The following is a 16098-nucleotide window of genomic DNA, read 5'->3' on the forward strand; positions in this document are numbered from 1 at the left end:
CCCACATACAGCTGGCCCAGGGCACAAGGGCTCCCCACCTCTTGCCAAGCACCAGACTTCCCCCTACTCCTAACATACAGTGAGTGGGTCCCTGCGGGCTCCAGGGAATGTCAGATTCAGTTCCCTGACCCGGAATCTGAGTCCTGAAGGACGCCAGCGTCTTGGCTCTCCCTCCTCCCTCCTGCTTTCCCACTGCCAGGAGGAGGCTGAGAATACAGGGGAAAGTCCATCCCACCACCAAAGCTGTGTGCCCTGGTGACTAATGTCCAGACAGCAGGCTTCCTTCGGATCAAAAGGATGACACCGCCCGCAAGTCAACAGATGCCTGGGTTTTGCAGGACCCAGGGCTCACGCCCCCTCCCCCCCCCCCGTGTGGCATTTTCTGGTCTGTTTCATGAGTGCCCTTTGCCTGCCACCTCTGTGGAAACGTGCGTTCTCCAGCAGAGCACCTGTTTGTGATGCCACCATCCATGCAAAGTTCATCCCCTGGGGCTCTCAAAGCCCGGGCTTGGCGGCCACGGGAGCGCTAGCCCCGGCACTGAACCGGCTCTGGCCCCTAGTCACAGTGAAACGGAGGGTGGAGGAGATGTTATCTCAGGTCCCTCCTGGCGATGGCGGGTGGGGGTACTTTCAGAGGATAAGCCCAGGGAAGGGTTCAGAGAGCAGGGGTTCCGCGGCGGCCAAATCCTGCCTCTCCCCGCCGGCGCCGACTCTGCGCCCCGGTCCCCACGCGTCCGCGGCTTTCTGGGTGGCCAGGCCGTCCCCGAGGTGGTACCGCGGCAGGCGGCACCGTGGCAGGCGGCGCGGGGCGGGGCGGCAGGTGGGCGGGCTCCGCTCGGCAGCCGAGTTTACCTGGCTCGCAGGAAGCCCGGGACGCGGGGGCGGGAGGCGGGGTTCGCGCCGGGCCCTGGAGCAGCAGCCGTCAGTCACCGCCGCGCGCCAGCGAGGACGAGCCTCCGGCCCTGGCGGCCCGCGTCTCCCTCTCCGGAAGGCGGCGCCGGCAGCTAGCTCCGGGACCCGGCTGCCCAAGAGCGGGGCCCGGGCTGCGGAGAGGCGGCCTGGGACCCCGCGGCGCCCCTCTGGCTTCGGAGCGGCGAGCGCGCGGTGGGTATTCGTGGCGGGGGCGGGCGGAGCGGCCCGGGGTTTTGTTTACGTGCCCCGGAGCGGGGACCGCGGGGACCTGGGCGGGACCCGTGGCGCGGGGCTGTCCGGGGCAGCGGCGCAGGTGGCGGGCAGGTGGCAGCCTGAGGCCTCCCTGCGAGTGGGTGCGCGCGGGTGCGGACGCCAGTCTACGGCGGCGGGCGCCGGAACCCGACGGGTTTCCAGGTGTGGCCTCGGGCCAGGCCCCAGGCCAGGTCTCCCGGAGAGCGCGCGGCCTAGGGGTGGCGGTGGGGGTGGGGTTTAGGGGTGGGAGGTGACAAAGGTCAAAAGAGGCGGCTCCGGGGGACCTGGAGACGGGTGCTGGTGGCGAGCTGAAGGGCAGGCTGGGTGTCCCTGCCAGTTAAAAGTGCTTGCTAATTCCACACGCGCGGAGCCCCGTGGACGCCCCCCCCCCCGGAACGAAGCAAGTTTCCCTTTGATCACCGGGGCGGGGGGGCGGCGACTGGAGACTTGCCTGGCTTCCGCCTTCGCGGGGCCTGTCCTGGCTCCAGCGCGCGCTGCCTGCAGCCGCTTGCAACCACCTGGGCCCACCTGCAGCCGCGTGCGCCCCGGCGCCTGTGACCTGGGGGCGCGCTCCCCTCCTGGGCCGGACGCCGGGGGTGGGGGGGCTGGCGGCCCCCAGGGTGTGTGTGTTCTGCCATCCCTGCGCTGACGCCCCGGGGGCTGTCTGGGTCTTGTGGGGGGCTGGTGGCAGCTCCTGGTTTCTTTTAGGGTCCACTTTCACCCTCTGTTTGGGAAGGCACAGTGGGGTTTGCAAATCGTTTAAGTTTCTTCGGGGATCTCAGTAAGACTCTGGCAGGAAATAGGCGCATTCTGGTTCCTGTTCTCTGTTTTCCAATTGCGACAGCGTGAGAATCAACAACATGTGTGCCTTCAGCTCTGCCCCCGTGGCAGGCGCCTGAGGCGGCTAGGATGTATGCCGAGGGGCTAAACAGGGTTCAGGGGGGCCTCTGGGTGACCTAGCAACGGACACCCACATTGGGCTAGAGAGAGGTTTTCAGGGAGCACCCTAGCTAAGACCTGTGGTTATTTGAGACTTTAACACGCCAGGACCAGGGAGACATTTTACAGACCAGGGCCCACAAATCGGGGACCACCCTGAGCTGGGTGCCACAGGCCCACGGGCAGGTCACTTGTGGGTGGTGGGGCCCCTTCGGAGTATTGCCTGGTGCCCGGAGCTGGGGAACCTGGAACAGCACAGCCCTTCTTGAAGCCTGATAACACGTTTCTACCAGACAAGGGAAAGGGCCCATCAGTAGTTTTATTTTTTTAAGTGGCATAAACAAAAATCTGAAGGGAAGGAATCCAGTTAAAAATTACCGTAAGATGTTGGTTAGCACGAACGCTCAAGGATTTAACTATTCTGAAATAACTACTTTTATCTCAGGGTCGAAAAAAGCTATTTGGTTCAGATCCACTTGGAAAATCTTTCTGATGTATGGCACCCTGTCCAAAGCTGAGGAAGGTTAAGACACGGTGCTTGCTCTGTGATTGGGCACTGACTCGCTCCACGGTGGTTGTGAAGGTCGGCTCTCGCTGCCAGGTCGGCGGCGACGGTGACTGTGCCATGGTGGAGGATGTCGCGGGGAGCGGAACCGGCCCCGGTCTGCTCTGTGATATTTTTTTGCCACCTGAACTTTTAAATGTTGGTTGGATCATGAGGTCACCAAGAGTCTGGTCAGACCGTTCCACGTCTGGGGTGTGCATGCTGTCCCTTCCGCTCGCAGCCCACGCCCTCCGTTCCCCTCCCCGAGCCCTTGGCACCACTCATCTTGTTCCCCAATTTCTATAATTTCATCATTTCGAGAATGCAGCATAAACAGAGTCATACCATATGCAACCTTTCTGGATCGGCGTTTTTCACTAAGCACGGCTCTCTTGAGATCTGTTCAAGCGAGTGCACGCGCCGTTCCCTCCCTTGTATTCCTGAGCAGTGTTTCGTGGTAGGGGTGCACCGCTGTTCTGGTGTTTGGTTGGTTGGTTTTGGTTTTTAACCATTTACTCTTTGGAGGGCACTTGGATCGTTGCCAGTTTTGGGTTATTGTGAATGAAATTGGCGTTGGACATCCATGTACAGGTTTTTGTGAGAGCAGAGCTTTCATGTCTTTGGGAATGAATGCCCAAGAGTACAGTCGCGAAGTCCTATGGTGAGCACATGTTTAATCTGATAAAAAACCTGCCATCCTCTTTTCTAGAATGGCCACGCTGTTTTGCATCCCACCAGCAAGGTGGGAGTGACCCAGGATGTGCACAACCTTGACAGCATTTGGCCCCGTCGCCACTTTTTATTTTAGCTGTTCCATCAGGAGACGTATGGTGACATCGTGATTTTAGTTTGCATTTCCCTCATGGGCGATGACGTTGAAGATTTCCGTGCGTGTATCCGCCATCTGTACACCCTCACAGTGAACAGCCTGTTCGTGTCTGTGCCTGTGTTCCGATTGGGCGTTTGGTCTCGATAGTTCTATGTTCTAGACGCTGGTCCCAGTGGTTGGCACTTACATGCTGGTAGTTGTTTTTCGTCTTCTCCACAGGGTTTTTGGTAGAGAGAAAGGTTTTCATTTTGACGAAATTGGTTTATTGGTTTTTCCTGTCATGGATTGTGATGGTGGGGTAGGGTGAGGGCTCTCTGCCTAGCCTGAGGGCCGGAGACTTCTCTCCTGTTTTTTCCTCCCTGTTGTAGTTTTACATCTTACACCTAAGTCTGTTGTCCATTTTGAGGTAATTTTTGTATAAAGTACGAGGTGTAAGTTGAGGGCTTTTTGTTTTGCTTTGGTTTATTGTTGCCTAGGAGTGTCCTGTTGCTCCTGGGCCGTTGTTGAACAGAAGATCACTCCTCACCCGAGATGCTTTGCTCCTTTGTCGGAAATCATTTCCACGTATTTGTGTGGGTTTAGTTCTGGGTTCTGGGTTCTGTTCGACCCATCCCGGTCTCTGTCCTCCACCAGTAGCACACTGGCTTGATTACCATAGTGGTACAGTAAACCTTAACATCCGGTAGAATGAGTCCTCCTACTTTGTTTTTCTTATTAAAATTGTGGTGACTCCTCCACGTCCTGCGCCTTTCCGCGCAAGGGTTAGAATAGGCTTGTTTAGGTCTACAAAGCTCTCAATGGGATTTTGATTTCCTTTTAATTTAATTCACATTCTTTAAGAGTGAAGGAGTTAACATTTTCCAAAATAAAAGAAGAAAATAAGATTTATAGCAGAGACGAATATAAAAAACATACCAAAAGGCAAGTAACAAAGGGGAAAGAACATGGAAAGATGCACTAAGAGCACAGAAGAGGACAAACGTGGGGGAGAGGGTTTCTCAGTGTCTCATGGCCTAAGACAGTGTTCTTTCATAATACGTGTATTTTCAGGACATATATAAAATCCATTAAAAGGCCTGGTAAATCTGCCCCTCCCCCGAGACGGATTTATTTTCTAAAGGACACAGACAGACCGACTAATGCTGCCCGCAGGGCTCTGGAGGAAGGCTGCGCGTCCGATGGGGAAGTCTGGCCATGTGCCTTCTCCGCAGTCCCTCAGCCACCCGTTAAAGCCAGCAGTGTCCTGTCCCTGGTTTATACGCGAGAAACCCGAGTTCTCCGGGGAGCAGGCCGACGAGCAACACATTTAGGTCTCAGAACACACGTCCAGAATCTCTGGTCTTTCCAGCCCCCCCAGAACTCACCTTCACAAGTCAGAGGCCGCTGGATCAGGGGACAGGGCTGCCTTCACCCTTCCTGGACTCCCCCGAGTGGTGCCCCCAGGCCCAGGAGTGTGACCCCACCTTGTCCCCAGCAAGCCACAGGAGCGCCTGGGAAGTGCTCAGAAACCAGGGGCCTTTGCAAAGCAGCTCCTCTTGAAAGGAAAGAATTAGGTAGGAAAACAGATTTTTCACCTGCAGGAACTCGAGAACATCTCTCTTGATGGCAATACAACACACTACATACACTGACGCTGGCTTTGAAAGGGGGTCAGAGCCTCATAGATGGTGACAAGGAGGGTGACGCCTTCCAGAGCGTGAGGGGGTTTCTCTGAGCCCTGAAGCCACAGCCTTCTTATAGGAAATGAGTTTCTGCTCAGAGCCCCTTGGCTGTTTTTCTTGAGGGTGAGATGCTTTTCCTTGGTATGTATTGCAAATTCAAAAACACAGAAATCGTTGCAAGAGCTGTTTATTACCTTTTATTAAATGCAGTGGTTTTTAACAGCACGCGGATTTTGACTATGCAGTAATGAAGGCTTGGATTTGGTTTCTATCTCCCCAGTTTTAAAACCGTCTAGCAAACAGAGAGTCGTGCTGATGCTTCTTTTGTGAGCAGACGTGACTCGGTTGTACTTGTACGCTGGGTCCTGTTTGGCTCGGTGGTCAACATCCAGTGCCGACCGTCTTGGCGTTTTGGGGACTGCATTCACTCTGAGCACTCCGCTGCTGGGGCCCACGCTCGCTCATGGAGCCGCGTCCCGCCCTGCAGCCTGGGACCCGTGGGGACAGAGCCGTGGCCCACGGCCATGCTGCCCACTCGGGGACCTGGCTGCCCGTCTCCACCGCCCCGCGGTTCCCAGCTGGAAGCCAGCAGTGCGGTGACTTCCTGTGAGGGGGGCTTGCTGAGACATGGGCCCTGCTGGTGTGACATGCCTTCCTGCCATGATGCTTTCTGAAATTCACGTTTCAGAGCGTGACTCCTGTGTATTGCACTTAAAAACGGCGAGAGTTTGATTTTTGTCAGAGGGGGTGGGGAGTGTGGTGGCCCCAATGCTTTAAGTAAGAGGAGGGCTCCCAATGGCCTTGTCCACCGCTGGATAGCCGCCTTGCACAAGTGGCATCCCTGCCTCGTGGGGTCGGGTGACGAGGGGTCTCCCCCTCCCCCCAGGGCGCCACCCCGGCCACATCCTGCCCCCCTGTCCGGTTAGGAGTGTCTGTCAATGCCACCCTGCCGGCAGGAGCACAGCTCCACCAGCAAAAACTGTGCAGACACATGAAACCACCTCCCCATCAACCAGCAGCCTAAACAGACAGACAGACGAACTCACTCAGATGTCACCCTCCCTTCCAGAGTCTGGTCTGGAAACTGAGAGTTAAACACAACAGAGCAAACGCCCTGCGTCTGTTTGGATCCCTGGTGGGGGCACAAGTGGCGTGGTGGCCGGCTAGCCAACTCCCCACCAAAGTGCCTGCCACAGCCAGCCAGCCCGGCTCCGTGTCTTGTCACGAGGCTGAGGGACACGGCTGCCGCCTGTTTGCCCTTCGGTGGTCTGCCACCCACCTGCGTCATCTCCTCCGGAATTCTTGTGAAATGCAGAGTCCCGGGCGCCCATTTCTGGCGCACCAACCACAGTCTTGGGGATCAGGCACGGGAATATGTATTTTAATGAGCTCCCAAGTAAACTCCGAGGACCCCGCTCTAAGTGGAAGAGGAGATGGGTGACAAGTGCCGGAGTCTGTCACGTCTGCACGGGATTATCCGCATGCACACGCATGTGCTCACAAACATGCATTTGAATAAGGTCAACAAAACCTGTGCATGTCGCTGATAAAATGACTTTACGTTAGAAGGAATGACTCATGGAAGATACAATTCTGTCCTTTTATACTTTTATTTGTAACATTGATGTTTGTTTCTCTCTCCACACTCAGAGAACGGCGTTGTTGTTCTGCCTAGTAAGCGCAACCCTCTCTGCCAACGAGGCTCATACTCTCCATCCGTATTCTCCTGTATGGTTGAAACCTAACATTTTTGCTAAACTTGCTACGAAAGCAAAAAGTACAGAGCTATGTTGCAGGCTTCCCAAATACGTCAAATGCATGATTAGTTTTTTAAAAACCCATTGACTGTGATGTGCGGAAAGCTTTGCTCTGGGTTTCTAGGTACACCAAGATAACATGGGTGTAGCTCTTGCCCTGAAGGGCTCCTCCGTATGACTAGGGGACTTAGACGTGCACAGACAGGTTTCCCACGGCAAAACGTCTACTCAAGGCCCGAACTGTATGCAGACAATGACACCATGGGGCTCCTGGTGAGCGGGGCCACCCCGCGGGGGAAGGAGCCCAGGTAGTGCTGTGCAGGGGTGAGGCCTCTGCCCTGGACCCCGTGCACTCACCAGGCCTCCCACCTCCCCCAGCAGCCCTGCGCCACCCCCCGTGGCCCCGTGGCCTGCTTCTTTACAAGCCTGCTCGTTCTGGGTTGTCTGTCTCCAGGATGCCCGACTTCCCTGCTCAGCTTTTAGCGATCTCTGGTTCTGGAGCATTTTGCTTACAAGGTGCTTCAGTGTTCCGTCAAGCATGTGCACCCTGGGAAACCTAAGATATGGTTTACGTGCCTTGGTGGCATTGGCATAGCGTGTGGGGCTCGTATCTGTTGCATCCGCGATGGATGAGTTCTGCCCATCCTAATCGTCCTCTCATGGCTGAGGCAGAGCAGGGCCTGGATTTCACAGAAGGCGCACGCCCGCGTCTGTTCTCCACCAGTGATGTATTCAGCTTACTGTGTTGCCTTGAAGGCCAGATAAATTAAAGCAGGAATTTAATAAAATAAATATGGTGCTTATATTTTAGGAACTAGGTTTCTGTTTGTGTATGTGTGTGTGTGTGTGTGCGTGAATGTGTGCACGTGTGCGTGCGCACGCACGTGTGTGTTGTGCTTGCAAGTGTGTGAGTGTGCATGTGCGCACACATATGTGCGTGCAAGTGTGTGCATGTGTGTGCGTGTGTGTGCGCACGCGTGTACGTGCGGCAGTCAGGATGCTCTGGTTGTTTTTATTCTGCTTCTGTTGGCGTCTGAAGATGTAATAGCCTTGGAGTAGCTGAGACCGAAGATTTATGAAGTATGAACACCAGCTGCACTTGTCTTCCCAGAAATACAAAGAGGGTAAAGCAAACGTCGGAGGCAGGCAGAATGCATCTGCCGCTTCCATGCGTCACGTTATATTGCTCTCCGAAAGGTGGTATCGTCCCAAAAGGGAGATGATGAGTCTTTTATTCTGTCGTTATTTCCGTATGTCAAGACTTACTTTGGAAGAGAGAGGGATTTGAGCCAGGTATTCAAAGCTGACCTTATTCATTCCAGACCGGTGGTGGGAAATTGTCCTGTGAAGGGAGGCAGACGTGCCCAGACCTGGCAGACGAACTTGCTGAAAGTGCAGTGAAGTGTCACGGTTGAAGCCGCGTTAGGTGACAGTCCTACACTAAATGTAAACACAAATATACAAATATAAATATATATTTACAGAGGGTTAGCAACAGCTAAATAACACGTGCTTTAGGAATAGTACATTTTGATGTGAGGGTAGATTAAAACCTGGACAAAATTAAAAAAAAAAACACACACACACAACTGAATTTGCTCGTGAAGATAGAGAACGTGGTGGTTTCGTGAGGGCTACTGTGATACAATCATCTCAGAGCCTAAACCTTTGAGACTGAACTTCACTGGCTTTCATGACATGGCCTCAGACCGGAATATGAAGAATGGACCCTGGACTCAACCCACGGGGCTCGCCCCGACCTCTTGCAGGGGTGACACTTCATGACCGTGACACCTGTCATCAGGTGGGAGCCTGGAGGGCGCTGCTCTGGCCTCCGAATCCCGGTCTCTCCCCGTCCGCTTCTTAGTGCAGTCTTCCTGGTCACTTGCTCTGGAGTTCTCTGCGCAGAGCCGACGTGGCGGTTTCATGATGAATCACGGACATTTGCCAGTGGAGGCCTAGGGAAGGCGGACGTGACAACACGCAGAGGGAGACAGCAGGTGTCCATTCAGTGCTCAGAGCAGGTAAAGCCCAGGCCCCACATGGTGCCCATGAGCTTCAGGAAAGAAGGAAGCACACCAAGCTGAGGTCTTGGTGCAGCTTCAGCCGTGAGCCTGACTCACGCATAGACGGTCCCTCCTGAGTTCCCGCCCAGGGAGCAGGACTGCCCCCCCCCCCCCACCCTGGAAGCCAGTCAGCTGTGCCAGGGCTGCTTGCATTGACCTGGTTTCAAGTGTTTCTGTTTAACAACATTTGGGTGAACGTTTATTAGCATATAATCTCTAAATTAGCACCTTGGACAGGTAATTAATTCAAGTACAATCCCCCACCCCCTGGAATCTACTGGTGAATTGTTTCTATGTCTGTAACCCAGACATGTTGTGACAGGTGATCGGTGAGCTGAGCACAGGTGCGTGCTTCCTTGACCCCGGGTTCTCCTCGCTTCTGAAGGGCAGAGTCCCCGACTTCACGCAGGATCCCCTTGCTGGCCTCATAGGAGTCTGCGTATGCCCTTGACCACGGCGCCTTCGCACAGCGTGCGTGGGGCAGGCGGCTGCTCCTGGGCCCCGGCCGTGGGCTCTGCGTCCAGGACCCGGGCACCCAGGCCCTCCAGCACAGCTGCACCTCCTGGTCCCCATGCAACCAAGCATTGCAGTTTTCAGTCTGGAGCTGAGGGCGGGGGACTGTGACTCTGGCTGCCACCGTCTGCACTCAGCACCCAGCCGTCTACCCATACTTCCTGTCTGCGGGGTGCTTGGTTCCTTCTGAGCAAGGGCTTCTGTGTTCAGGGGGGCCTCTGCCCCAGATGGGCCTTCAGGCTGTCGTCTTGGTGCCCCAGGCTGGCTGGACCGGGGCTGCTTGGTCTGGCTCTGCGGGTCCCCCTGGCCACTCCCACCCCTTGGGCTTCCCCGTGGTTCCCGTGCTGCTCTGGGTGGGTGTGATGCCACAAACCAAGGACAGGTCTCCAAGCACGGACGTGCTGCTCGTGAGTGTGTGTGTACGTGGGCAGGTGAGCACAAGTGGTTGGTGGAGTAGAGGGGATAGCTTCATGGTTTCACTCCATTTTCTCCCTGTCACTTAACGGGTATTTACTGAGAACCTGCTATGTACTGGTCCCTGTCGTGGTGCTGGGGACAGAGCAGTGCACAAACTGAAGGCCCCACCTTTGTTGTAGGGTCATTAGACCTGCTTCACCTGAGGACAGAGCTCTGGCACAGGCCCCCGACCGTCTGTGGGCTTCTCTTCCTGTGTGGACCCTGTTGTACCCTTAAAGGGTTTGAGGCAGAAGTAGGTTAGGTGAGGTCTGAGGACTCCCCCATCAAAGGGACAGGCTGGAGAACACGTGTGGCTGTCCTCCTAGCATCCTAGAACTCAGAAACGGCAGAGCGTGGGCTTGCACGTGTGCGTGGGCGTGCACACGCTTGTGTGGGTGTGTTTGTGTGCGTGTGATAGAGTCCAGCTCTTTGTGGCCCGTTCCGTAGCTGCTCCTTCTGGCACTGAGCACCGAGTAAACACTCCAGGAATGAGTTTCCATAGCATCTCGCCCTGGACTCGGCCTCTGGCTTCAGGAAACCAGCTGTCACCGTCTGACACAACGTGGGCGGCTTTGCTCAGTCCTTGTCGGGAACGCTAGAGTCGTGAAGACGCTGGTGTGCAGAGCAGGCGCTGTCGCTGCTGCTGGGCCCCGAGCCACCCTTCTCCAGCCTCTTGCTTCCCTGGAAGGACAGCAGGTGGGGCTCCAAGAGGCCGGCTGACCCGTCCAGGGCTGCCTCGCTGGCCAAGGCAGGTGGGCCTGGAATCAGGGTTGCCGCCCCACGCCCATTCCCTCCCGCTGCGTCATGCCCTTCTGCTGTTTTGCGTCGGTTCTGCTCTGTCTTTAGCTGTTACCGCACCTCATTTAAATTCTGCGAAGGGGTTCAAATAAGAAATGCTGTAATCGGTAAGGCGTGTGAAGGGTTAAGACACGTTATTATATCACAGCGGTGCGTCAGGTAAGCACTTGGTGTCCTAAAAAAGGGCCGTCCTGGACAATCTTGATTTTGACAGAGCAGGAAAATCCCAAGGGCTCAGCCTGGTGGTGCTGTCAGCCGACACTGATCTTTGTTAGCCCGAAAGATACCGTTTAGAAACCAAATGCGGTGCAGAGCCCGCGTGGAAAGCTCCAGTTCAAGATGCAAGTTTCCGGCGGTCGCGTGCTCATAATACGCTTGTTGTTCTCTCGGCGTTCGTTGTGCCATTACTCATTTAAATGCCGTTTTTCAGTGACAGATTTAAAAGGGACTTCGTTGCATGACGTGTTCCTGTAAGGCCTCATTACTTACTCTTCTCTGCGGTGGTTTTCACGCCAAAGGATGTGAGGAGCGAAGGCTTGGTGACGTTGTCGCCAGCGTCTTCTGAACCGGGAGAGCAGAGCTCCAAGGCTTGGAGTGGGGCAGCAGGTGCCCCCTCTGACCTTTGGATGGAGCTCTTTTCCTTAATAAATCCAAGACTCAACGCATTGAGAAATCGTCTCTCAGAAGCAATGAAGTGCCTTGTCCGGCTCCCCCGGTCAGTTCACGGCCGAGCTGGAGCTGGAACTCTGGAGATGGCCCTCCGGGTGGTTGCCCCGTGGGACCTGGGGTCACCCGACCTCTCCAGACCTCCGAGCGTCATCATCTGTAAAATGAGGCGCACGGCAGAGCCCGTGCCTCAGCGGAGCGGGGAGACGATGACGAAGCGAGGCTCAGGGATGTGCAGATAGCGCCTCGTGCACGGCACCCCCGTCGTGTGGGCTGCCGTCAGCTTCCCGACTCCAGACCCACAGCCCCGGCCACTGCACCCTGCCCTCCTGGGACCCGTCTCCCTCCCCTTTCTGTAAATATAATTGTCCCTCATCCGAGTTCTTTATCTTTCCGTTGTGTCTCAAGAAGTGCAGACTCGCCCCGGGGAGCGGCAGGGCCCACTGGAAGGTTCCAAGGGGCCCACTGGAAGGTTCCGAGCCATGTCTCCGGTGGGACCATGATGGGCTGGTGACCACATGGAGCACTCTTCCCTGATGGGGATCTGGAAGGTTCTGGAAAGAAATCACCCAGGACCATGTTGCATGTCTGTGTGAAGAGAAGGTGCCAGTGAGATCTGCTGTCTCCCGTGGGGCCACATAGGGGTTGGTGATTTGAATCTGGGCAGTTTAGATCAACAACCTGGGATTCTAGATGTTTTCTGTGTTTTCAGATAGAAACACAGGTTTGGTTTAGTTAAGACTCAGACGATACTCTGTTGGCTGCAGGCCACTTAGAAACCTGTGGCCTGAGCCAGCGCGTTTCCTCCCTGTGCGTAACCAGGAGAAGCCATCCCGCCCCGTGTCAGGGGATTTATGAGCTGTCTGCAGGTGGGTGGAAATATGCAGAGTCAAAGGCACATCGTTCTGGCCTTTGATCACGAGCTCTGGCCCTGAGCGATGCCCAGAGTATGTGTGTTCCTTCTCGCTGCCACGGACGGTGCGCTGAGTCACGTGGCGCTCGTGGACCTGTGGTCATGGCACAGGCATGGCTAATAACTGGAGCCGGTGTTCTGGGCTGAGTGGTGTGCACATACCTACCGGATAACGCCGTCCACATGAGACCCTGCCGAGGCTCGGTGGGGAGATGCCATCCGCATGAGTCCCTGCCGAGGCTCGGTGGGGAGATGGCGTGGAAGACAGCCCGCGGTTGGTCACAGAAGGCCCCTGCTGGGGTTTGTTATCCTCTGACCCGCAGTTCCTATCTTCAGGTGCTTGTCAAATATTAACCAGCTGTTTCCACAACACCTCCCGGAAGTCACATTTCCCACCCCATGTTTACAGATAAGGAGGAACGCGGGCCCAAACCCTCCAAGCAAGGCAGGGGAGCGTCTACAAGAAAGGGCATGCCCTGGCCACCCCTGTTACTCAGGCTCCAGGTACTTCCGCTCTGAAGCCGCCAGCCTGCCTCATTCCAGCCGCTGGGGCTCCGGGCTGGGCAGCTGGTGCCCGGCCTATCTGTTGGAGCCTCCCGGGAGCCGGGGGGCACAGCATTCATTCGCGGTGACGTAGTCGGCCACCGGGACGCCAGGTCTCCTGACCCCGCCTGCCAAGGGAGGGAAGGGTGTGCCCTGTGTGCGCCTGAGCGGAGCTTCTCCCCATGCATCAGAAAGGCCGGTCTCGACGTGACTTCGGGCCTGGCGTGCCAGGTGCTTCCAAAGGGCCGAGGCCAACTTCCAAAGACCTGTTTTTACACGGAGAATTTTTTCTGTCCCTGCAAGAGCTACAAAATCTAACATCTTACCCAGTCGTAGAATCGTGAATGCATGAGCGAACAATTCTGAAGGTGACCCTCGCATAGACATTACAAGCTCCCGTGTGATCTGCCTCTTTTCCGCTCCAACAAAGTGCTCTGTGGCAGGAAGGTCGGTGCCCCGGGCTGGTCCTTCACACTCCTTTGCTGCAGTGTTTTGATGATGCCTTCTCTCCGGTCAGCCGACCCTGTGAGCCGCAACCTCAAGGGACTGCAAGCAGATACCCGGCAAACTCTTTTTTCTGCAATTCTATAATTTTCCTTTCAAGTGGTTTCTGACGACTTTGGGGCAGTGTTCATCTGTGCTGGAAACCTCCTTTGATCTGATAAGCCTGGAGGGAACGAAGCGTGGTGACGACGGGAGCATGGGTATTATCTGACACCCTAGGGCAGAACTGCCCGTACCCCACTATCCAGCAGCCAGCTCTTGTCAGATGCTCCTGTGTGAGTCTAGAGGGAGTTGTTGGGATTTTCTCTCAGTGCCATCAGACCAGCAGCCGATGCGGGTCCTGGAGACCAGGGAGGCCAGCCCGAAGCTCCCCGTCTGCAGAGCCTTGCTGACCTCTGCCGTGCCGTCTCAGGGCTCCAGAGACTGTCTTAGGCTCTGCTGTCAGAACCCCACAGACGGGGGGCTGAGAAACAGCACACATTCATTCTCGAAGGTCTGGACACTGGAGGCCCAAGATCAAGGTGCCGGCTGATGTGGTGTCTGGTGTGGGCCCTCATGGGGGTTCATGGACGGCATCTCTGTGCTGTGACCTCCCCTGGAGAAGGGGCTGGGAGCTGGCTGGGTCTCCTGAGGGCAAGCGTCCTGCTCACAAGAGCACTGCCCTTGTGACCTCCCACAGGCCCCCGTCCTGATGCCATCACGTGGGGTTAGTGCTTCAACGTGGAACTGGGGGGGCACAGGCACTCGTCTGTAGCACAAGCTTTCAGGGAATTCTTAGTCCATGTCCCAGAACTGGCTTGCGGTCCAGAATTGGATGAAGACTCACCCACGTGGCAGCGTCAGTGGTCTCAGGGGAGACGACTCCTTTGCAGCAGGCTGATCCTGACTGTTAGCAGATTCCTGGTGTTTCCGCTTTCCTGTCACACTCAGACTCTGCTCACAGCCTCCCTGACCTCAGGGCCTTTGCACAGGCTGCGCCCTCTGCCTCCTCCCTTCTCAGAGCTCCTGCTTCAGTCTCTGCCTGCACTTCTGCTCGTCCTGCCGGCCTCTGCCCTTCTCCCTGTGTGTTAGTTCCCCACTGTAGCAGAAGTCCACAGACCGGGTGACTGCAGACAGAAATACATTCACTCACAGTTCTGGGCCCAGAGTCCAAATCAAGGTGTGGGCAGGGCCGTGCACCCTCTGAAGCCTCCAGGGGACGAAACTTCCTGGCCTCTCACAGCTCCAGGTGGTCACCGCTGCTCCTTGGGCTCCTTGCTTACAGACCCGCTGTGTCTCTGTCACAGGAGTAGGGCTCACCCTAACCCCCATGACCTCCTCTTAACTTTGTTCCACCTGCAAAGACCCTGTTCTTAGTCAGGTCACAGGCACGGGGGATTAGGCTGTGCACAGATGTTTTGGGGGACAAATACAACCCCCAACCCTGGAAAGGGCCCCTTGACCTCCAGGGTCAGGGCCATGTGCCCCCCCCAGCACACAGGCTGTGCACCTGCCTCTATGCGTGTGACAACGAAGAGCGTGTGCGTATGGACGAAGAGTAAGCAGTCACTAGACCCGTTATGATCTGTGTGGGGGAAGGTCAGGCAGAGAAGCTTTTAAGTTGTTACCACTACTGTGTTTTCTAGCTGCTTCTGAGATAGTGAATGAATTCTAAAAACGGGCTTCTCAGCAGCAGAACTCCATGGTGGTGTTTGGCCATCACTGACCCCAGATCTGAATCCATCAGAGACCACAGCGTGCCGGTGTGTGGGGGGTGGTCTGCGGACCCCACAGGCCCGGGAGGGGCTTCCTGTCTGAATGGTTCTCCTGGGGCAAGAGTGAGTCGTCTGCCAGGAGGGGAAGTGGAAGGAGGTCTGGAGCACTGAGGCGTTTCCCTCAAATGACATGAAATGAGAGAACATGGTGGGGGCAGGGGCTATCACTGGACCATCCTAAGGCCTGCCTGCTGTTGAGTCAGAAACTCAAAGTAAGCCTAGGGAGCCTCCCTCCCGGTCCCCGCCTCCTTCCTCCTTGGGACAGTCTGTCCACGCACACAGCAGCGTCCACACACCCGGCTCCCGTCCCCGTCATCCTGTCATCCTGCTTCTTGAAGTAGTTACAGCTGAAGTCCCTTGAGCCTCCCTGTTCTCACCTAGGCTCCTGTAAGCGTTCCCGGGGCTGGTGAACGCGTTATCCGTCGTTGGCCACAGGATCCCCGGCACCTGCCGTGAGGGCTAGCCCGAGAATGGCCATTGGAATGCTCTTGAGTTCCCTCTGTACTTAGTTTTCCTTCTTCCTGAAAAGAAGCCACCGCATTCCAAAGGCCCTCCTCAGTCAGTGCCCCCTCTTGTGCTGTTCGGGTATTAATCACCAGGGGAGTGCTTTACTTGCCCACTTCCCACCCCAGCCTCCGCCACGACGTCAGGGGCCGCGGAGTGTCAGTGTGGGGAATCGAGGGGGAGGAAGCCAGTCAGGTTCCCGCAGGGGTGCTGCCGAGCCCGCCCACAGGTCTGCAGAGCCGGCCGAGGGTCTGACGTCGACACGCGCAGTGGCACCAGTGTCCGGCAGTTAGGACAGCTTCCGAGCAGTACGTACGTCCGCATTCGAGGGTAACTGAATTATTTTGGCGCGGATGTGTTGGTAGTCTGGGGGAAGCAGAAGCTCCCCTTGGCTGTGACGAAGCCTGGCCGTGGCCAGCACGGACTCCGGAACGGCCGGCGCAGCCCCACGCCTTGGTCCTCAGGATGGAAGTTGTCCCGCAGACAA

The 16098-nt window shown here is 56.3% G+C and overlaps 1 protein-coding gene across 4 annotated transcripts in view; it reads left to right on the plus strand.

The window, feature by feature from the left end:
• The first annotated feature begins 1012 nt into the window (after window positions 1–1012).
• The window catches only part of MBP (myelin basic protein), a 116558-nt gene continuing 101472 nt past the window's right edge, over window positions 1013–16098 (plus strand). For 3 of the 4 annotated variants that reach the window (XM_057313325.1, XM_026496504.4, XM_026496505.4), the window contains exon 1: window positions 1063–1104. The gene's annotated coding sequence lies outside the window, so the exon portion shown is untranslated. Of the gene's footprint in view, window positions 1105–16098 lie in introns of all 4 variants that reach the window. The other variant, XM_057313324.1, reaches the window with a different exon arrangement.

The sequence above is a fragment of the Ursus arctos genome, unplaced genomic scaffold (genome assembly GCF_023065955.2).
Source record: "Ursus arctos isolate Adak ecotype North America unplaced genomic scaffold, UrsArc2.0 scaffold_17, whole genome shotgun sequence".
NCBI lineage: Eukaryota > Metazoa > Chordata > Mammalia > Carnivora > Ursidae > Ursus > Ursus arctos.